Raw genomic sequence first — 8,633 nt, forward strand, 5'->3', positions numbered from 1 at the left:
ATGGTAAAAGAAAATGTGTTAATTATTTTTCCAAATGGATAATATTTTATCAGCAGAAGATTAGTATATGAAAAATACCTTCTTTGAACAGTTTTCAATTTTTAACTTTATATCTATATACATATGTAACTATATTATTTATTTGCAAAACTAGCAAGTAAATCAATTGTTTTATGAGTTGTACATCTTCTGTTATTTTTTGTGTGTTAACATGAAGTCACATATAACCTTAAAATTTAACTTACAAAAAAATATATATATACATCTGGCCTCCTTCATTTATTATAATCTTACTAGTCTTCCCCTATCAACATAGTTATTAGATGTAATGTCCATTTAAGCAAGAGCTGCTTCCAAAATCTAAATGGGTTTTGGGGCGGATGAACAGTTGAAAACTCAGTGTGATCCATTGGCTTCACATTAGTAATCTCAGGTCAAAACCAACATTTGCTACCCGAAGCAGCTTCAGATATAAACAAACATGTGGTTTATGCTCTGTCAAGTCCGCGCATTGACACTTTTATTCTGCTAAGGCCTAAGTATGCATGGAGATTTTCCAATAAGGTATCTTTCCAACTGTATCTCAGATAAAATTCTGAGTGGGTGGTGGGTTTGTGAAATGTGAGTGTAAATGTATAATGACTTACCCTTTTCACTCAGACACATAAAGAACCCAGAGCCATGCCTTTACTCCCAGGAATCTGTGAGGAACAACAGAATGCCCTCCTTGGAAAGCTGGGTAAGCTGTGTAACACAGAAAACATTACTGAGTCATCACAGAGGTTCCTGAGGGCATTACTCCCAGACAATGATGAGGATCCTAAGAAGAGACTTGCAAATTACTACCATAGATACCCTTTTCACAGTTATCGAAGCGCCCAGTTTCAGCATATTTTAATTTAAACCTCATAATCCATTATTTACTCAAACTAAGGAACTTTTTTCGAGTAATTAGAATTTTAAAATAAAATGTCTCAACATATTTATGTGAAAAGGAAGAGTTAAGTGGAATTATGTTATAATGGAAGCTTCCCACCGAAAATTAGATGAGCCTGGGTGACTTCAGCTAATTATTACATTTTCCCCATTCTTAGCTGGGATGTAGGTGCTGCTTTGCTAGCCATTTTCTAAAATAAGAAACACGTGACTCTTCCCAGGGCCCAGCGATCATGCATACGCGTATGAATTCAGTGCTGAACAGAGCATTTCAAGTTCTCACAATTTGCTTTAGCGGGGATACAACTTGATGACAGTCTAATGCGAATTAGTTAAAGATCTGGTTTGTTGTTTCACTAAACCTTAATCTTTCAGACAGATGTGTTTGTCTCTCTTTAATCCAAAAAAATAAAAGCCTCTCTACACCATCATCTCTCCTTCAGAAGTAGAAAAAAAAAAAAAAGTAGGCTTATAAAAACAAGGATATTTTAAGACAGCGGTACTTGACTTTTCCTGCCTAAGTGAGAATTTCCTGTCGAGGGAGTTGACAAAGTGGGTTTGAGACAGCTTTCCTGTAATTAATTTTCTTTGTGTGTGAATTTAATACTGATGCAAAGGTGTTACTCAATTGACAGCCCCAAGGTTTAATGTCTAACCATCCAACAGGAAAGGAAGAACACGACTTCCCAGAATTCCTCATTAATTAGCTTCAGTCCCCACTTCATGGTACTCATCCACTCATCTAAAACTGCTAATTGTTATCAATTGAATGATTTTCAGAATGCAGTCAATACCTAGGAAGAATATAACTCATTTGACATTGCCTGTTGAACATCTAGGTGACAAGAAATGCTCATATTTATGACTCCCAGCCAGATCGGAACTTCTTGTTAAACAGGGAGGTAGTATTACGTGGTGCAAAGAGCATTGAACTTGAAAGAATAATGACTGGATTCTCGTTTTACCTGATTGCGGATAAATTAAATAACCTGAGGGCTATGAGTCTTAATTTCTTCAATGGTGAAATGAGATGAAGTCAAAGTCTTTTCTAATGCTAAAAAACGGAAAAGAAATGATTATTCCAAGGCACTAGGCAAACTCTACGGTTTTGTGTGCTAGCGTGAGACTGAAAGCTATGTATTTTGGAGTATCAGGACTATTGTGTTAAATATTTCTCCACATTAGTCTTTAAGAATCCAGGGGAAAATAGAAACTTTGAAATATCTACATCTATTTTTATTTTCTTCCTTCTACTCAGTGCTTGGCTTTTATGGTGAAACTGAGATATTTGAGAATATGAGGGTTTTGGATGAATGAATATCAAGTGACTGAATCTCTCAGGAAAGAATTTAAAACTCTCAAAGGCATGCAGCCATGTTATACAAACATGTTGAACTGTACCATCCCATCCACAGCACTGGCATCACAATCGTATTAAGTGAAATTCTATCCAAAAATTGGGAAAGTATTCTGAGCTTGTTGTCTGCTCCTCTGTTCTTCCTCAAAAAACTTTAGTGAAAACCCACATACTGTAGATAAGTGTGTCCAGCGTTGAGGGTCCTAAGCAGACCAAGAACCTTGTAATTTCAGCCAACTTCATCAAAACTGCCATTCTAGCCTCAAAATGATCCCTGGGGAAAACATCAGAATTACATTAATTTTTCTAGATGCTCGTCCCTTTGAACTCAGAGGAAATTTATTCTTTCTTCATTTTCCCCCTTCCTTTTTACTTTTCTTTTTTTTTTTTTTTTTTTTTTGCGGTACGCGGGCCTCTCACTGTTGTGGCCTCTCCCGTTGTGGAGCACAGGCTCCGGACGCGCAGGCTCAGCGGCCACGGCTCACGGGCCCAGCCACTCCGCGGCATGTGGGATCCTCCCGGACAGGGGCACGAACCCGTGTCCCCTACATCGGCAGGCAGACTCTCAACCACAGCGCCACCAGGGAAGCCCTCCCCCTTCCTTTTTAAAGAAAAGATGGTAGGTAGAGAGGAAAGGGTCATAGTTACATCTCTTTCTAACTTCTGAAATCCACAAGACTGTTTCTATGCTAGCCCATTATAGTTGTCATGAAAATGCATTCACTTATCTTTTATGCATGCCTCCCCTGCCCCACCAACTAAAATAAAGTTTGTATTTATTTTTCTGGAAATATCCAAAGTGGCCCTGGCTAAGCTTCAAATCTATTTTTCTATATGCTGTGGCTTTAAATTTTGCCGTCTGTACTTGGCAAAAGGAGATAACTGGAAGAAGCTCAACAATAACTGAACTTGAAAAAAAATGCAAGGGCAACTGACTTCCTAAAAGTCAAATTATGATTTTCATTTGAAGAATTGTAAAATCCTTTGATGATGCTAGTAAGGCTTCTTGTACTTATATTGCTTATATTTTGAAATAATTGCTGTGAATTATTTGTTTTACCCAGGCCTTAAACAAGAAAAGTGCATCCTTTCTGTTTGCATGCTATATACCATACGGAATTTAAGAACTCACCCTTTTGTTACAAATATTTCTGAAAAATTATTTTCACATTCGTTTCAATGACACAACAGTCCTTGGGTGAAGAAGTAGACACTGAGGCTGTCACCTACATTTCAATGAAATGATATGATATAAATATTCACGATTAAATTTATCTGCCCAGAAAAGGCCTTGAAAAGTCATCTTCTGTTTGTCACCTTCACCATGCTTAACATCTTTAATCATTTAAACTAACTCAGAAAGACATTTTAAAATCATCTTTTCTTTAAAGAATTCAGCCACTTCTCTGAGCCATAGTTCAATTTCCCCCTCAGATAATCTTCCTATGTCTAACTTGAATCCTTCCTGGCATTCTTATACTCATTTCTTCTTATACAAAATAAACTAATCCAAATTTTAAATCTATTCTTATGCTTTTGAAAAAATATATATATATATAATCTTCACTGTTTTTAGAGTTCTAATTATTTAAAAGATCATGTACACATATCTGAAATGGAATTGTGTAGAAAAAAACAAATAGTGATGTATGATCACAATATTTGACTTCTCTTTTCAACACTACCTCACATCAGGAGTGTTACTTTAGGCCAGTTGACCAATCCCTCTGGTCCTTGATTTATTTGTCTGCGGAATGAGGAGCTTGTTTCTCTGTGTACTTGTTTACTGTCCATGAGAGAACACACCTTGTTGGGCTCATTCACTGCCACAGCCCGCTTGTCTAGAAGAGAACCAGCAACACTGCTGCAGGGGTGATGGAATGAGAGCGACACTTTTTATTTTTAGATCTGGTGGCTTTGTTACATTATTTTTCTTTGTGACCCAGCAAATATACACTATGAGTTTGCAGTTGATCACAAGCTGCAAGCTGAATTTTTGTGAGGCATTTAATACAATCTGTCTTTAGGCAATAATGGTAGGTTCTCAAAAAGAAATAAACGTCCTTCAAGATATTTAGGAATAGACCCTAAAATGGAAATTTACTGTACATTCCATTCTGTGACTTTTAAAAAATACAGTCATCCCTGAGTATCTGTGGGGAATTGGTTCCTGAAGGCCCGGAGTATACCAGAATCCATGGGTCCTCAAGTACTGTAGTCAGCCCTCCGTATCTGCAGTTGCATATCTGAGACTTCAACCAACCGTGGAAGGAAATTTTGACCCACAGTCGGTTGAATCCTCAGATTCCAAACGTGCAAATATGAAGGACCATCTGTATATTTATTGAAAAAAAATCCGTGTATAAGTGGACCTGCACAGTTGCAGCTTGAGTTGTTGAGGGGGCAACTGTGTAGCATAATACTTTGGAGGTTGATTTTTTCTTCATGAAAAATAAAATAAAATTGTTTCTTACTTTCCTGAAAGGGACTGCACATGCCTAAATTGCCCAGGTTTCCGGTCTTTATTTTTGTTTACTATCTAACAGTAGTGGAAGATGGGTAAACAAATAAAAACAAATCACAGGATTATGTGGTAAATTGTAGAAGAAGGAGCCATCGAGTTAATACATTGGAAGTTACACGTGTTCAGATGAAGAGAGTGGACATTCAGCTGCCTCTGTCAAGTCACATCTCAGGAGAGATGATGGGAAAGCAGCCGTGGGAAGGGCATGAGTTTACTTGAAAAGTCACTGCACTGAAATTTACATATGTGCAAAGAGCAAAAAGGGAACGTGAAAGCAAGAGAATAGTTTGTGGGAAAAAGAAAATAGGAGTAGTGAGAGTAACGATTTGTATTTCTTCTGTACTTTCCCTTATTGCTAAATGTATACAATAAATCAACAGCGAGAACATCCTTTTACTTTAAAGAATTTTTTTCTGAAGACTTAAAAGTTTACACATTATTTCTTCTTTTTACTTTTAAGAATTTGGGATGGGTTGCCTGTTATTACCCCTATTTACTAAATAAAGAAATTAAGAAAATTTTCAGAAAGACTTAGGAGTGAATATATTGGGTTGGCCAAAAAGTTGGTTCAGGTTTTTCCATAAGACGGAAAAACCCAAAGGAACTTTTTGGCCAACCCAATATAAATGGTGGCTCAGACCCACACTATTGGGCAGCTGACCGCTAGTTTCTCTGGAGCTTCACAGGTATAAAACATTGTTTTAGAAATAAAACATTGGTCCCTAAAATTAAAACACTCATGTTTGTTTTTAACCAACTGTACTGGAATACAGTTTTAATTCTTCAATATTGTTCACTATAACGTTGTTTTTCACTATATAATTTATTAAAAGACTGTTTCCATCCTTGAATCTTTCTTCTTCTTGGCACCTTACAAGGTTTGAGACTTTAGAGGAATTGTGAAATAGAAAAAATTAAAAACTAACCATCTGCAGCAGTGAGAAAGCTCTAGCAAATTGCTTTGACTCCAACGGAGGTGACTTGTGTGTGTGAAAAGCCATGTAGAGGCCTGAGTTAGTCACCAGGCTGATAAAGAAAAGGCCAGTGGCCATCAACAGCTTCACCAAGCTAAGTGCTACCTTTACTGTACCTGCCTCAGCCTTCACTAGAAGAACAAACCTACTATGAAAGGGACTCCGACATGGACACTGTCAGCGAGTCTACTTACATATGCTTCTGTGATGGGCATCTGAGCCAGTGACTAAGCTGATCAGCCTTTCTCGGTCTGAAGGAAGGGGGACCTGACGTGTCTCTGGTATTTAAAGCACGCATCTTGAAACACAAGAAGCAGAGCTAACATGCTGCTCCAAACGTCCTCTGTCACGTTTCCGCTCCAAAATGAGCCTTCGGTTTGGAGGGAGAGGCAAACAGCTGGCTTGTCATACAGGCACAGGTACCCAGCCCAGGCTCATTTTATAGTGTCGGGCAGGGTTCCCTGCATACGATGCAGGGTGTCAATGAGCCTATGCACATGGGGACTCAGACAAAAGTCCTGGACACTCTCACCACCATCAGTGTCCCCAAAATGTTCGTCCATACGGCTTCCCTGGTGGCGCAGTGGTGCAGTGGTTGAGAGTCCGCCTGCCGATGCAGGGGACACGGGTTCGTGCCCCGGTCCGGGAAGATCCCACATGCCGCGGAGCCTGCGCGTCTGGAGCCTGTGCTCCGCAGCGGGAGATGCCACAACAGTGAGAGGCCCGCGTACCGCAAAAAAAAAAAAAAAAAAAAAAGTTCGTCCATGTCAAATATTTCATTCAAGGGATGCTCCGACCCAAGTAAGCTAAATAGACTGACTGCCTGTTGTCCTAATCTGTCCTGCCTTACTCTGCAGACACATCTGTTAGTAAATAGGAGTAGATCTACACCGAACTCTTCCCCATCCGCACAAGAATTGTACTGCATTTCCAGTGTCTCTGCAACGTGCGCCCTGCCTCAGTCTGTCATTGCATTTGGCGTGTGCTTGCTGTGGAGGTCGGCTGGCAGCTGACTCTGATTTCAGAGGTCAAACTACATCCCAGTTCCAATCTCACTTGAAGGTGGTATCCACCTTCCCACAACTCTCCTGATGATTGATTGCTTAGGTAGCAGGCCCGTTTGGAAAGCCTGTGGACAGACCGTGGTTTCTAGTACAGCTTGTTTGCAGATCTGCACTGGAAACCAGTGACTGACTTACACTTTCCTTTGCAAAAACATTCTGGCCACAGTTTCTACTCTGGAAGAAAAAAAAAGCGCTAATACAAAACTCACGAATCACTTTTAACCAAACCCTAACTCTATCCTCTAGACTTCCTACTACCAAAAACACTGAATATTTAGAATTGAGGGTTCTTCTCTCTGTTGTTTTCAGCCTTTTATTCTCAAAGTCTGAGGAGAGCTTTATAGAGTAACTTTTTCTGAAAATCCACAGACTAGAGAAAAAGTTCAACTGTAAGTTCACCATCAGTCTTGAGGTTTTTTCCTTTCCACCATGGATGAAAATGTAAAGCCACCTTTATTATTAGTTTGAGGGAGGAAGAGTTTCAATCCAGTCAATGAGAAGCGGCTAGTGTTCTGGAAAATGAACCTGGGGAACTTTTCTCACCATCGTGAGCTGAGCTAACCTGATACGCTGTGGGAAAGGACAGCATATTACTCTGGGGAAATGAGAAGCACACAGAAAATAAAATTGTTAGGTTTTGCTTGGAATTGAAAATTGTTGAAGGTTGAAGACTTTAATGTAGGGAGGTTATCAACAGCAGCAGAATCAGTGGTTTTATCAGACCAGCAGTAAGGTCTGCAAAAAGGCACTTCCTGCCGATGAAATTATATAACGAGAGATTTGGGTCCAGATTTCATACTCAGGAAGCCCTTGAAAACTTGTTTGCTGCTGTCATGCTGAGGGAATTAATAGATTAGACATTAACCACTAACATTTTTGAGGTATCCCCCCAAAATACAGCATTTACCAAGAGAGCAGAGCATCCCTCAATTTCCTAATAAAATATGAAAAACTTCATTTCAGATCAAGGTTGTTTGCGACAGCTTCTGAAGCGATGTTTTACATGGAGGAGTTACCTCATAAATGACTCTGAGGCAGTCCACTCATAAGTGGACTCTGCCTTTAAATTAAACCTGAATTATTACCAGTAAAAGGAAAAGAGAATAAGTGACAATAGGCAAAACAGATTGGTTGCAGTTACTTCTGTTATATATTTTTGGGTTTTGTTAATGTATTATAGAATCATGTAGACTTCCATATATACTGTTCAAACTATTTTGCACATGTTAAAAGTATTTTAAAAGGAACGAATAAATAATTTAGAAATTCAAATTATATCCCTTCAGGGGATATAATTTAGATTTCTACATTTTTGCCTGTTCCCACAAAAACATTTGTTATCCAGTCATCAGATATTTATTAAAAATTGCTATATATTAAAGCTGAGGGGAAATAGGGAGAAGTTGGTAAAAGGGTATAAACTTTCAGTTATAAGGTAAATAAACTCTGAGGATCTAATGTATGACACAGTGACTATAGTTGCTAATGCAGGGAAAAAAAGAAATAAAATTGTATAAGATAGGCAAAAAATAAAATGATCAGAATTGCTTTAAAGGATGCATTAAATTCAGAAGAATCTCTCTTGTAGCTACTGGACTTTATGTTATATATAAAGTATTTGAGAAATCATGGAGTTGAGCACTTTTTTCATAAGTCAATCAATATGAGAACAGAATCCCGGCCCTCAAAACTATCAGAATATTCTAGAGGGGACACAGAAGTAAAATAATAATCATGATATTGTGGGAATACATTTATATTACAAATATGCTCCAAAT

Source organism: Orcinus orca, chromosome 2 (genome assembly GCF_937001465.1).
Source record: "Orcinus orca chromosome 2, mOrcOrc1.1, whole genome shotgun sequence".
Taxonomy (NCBI): Eukaryota; Metazoa; Chordata; class Mammalia; order Artiodactyla; family Delphinidae; genus Orcinus; species Orcinus orca.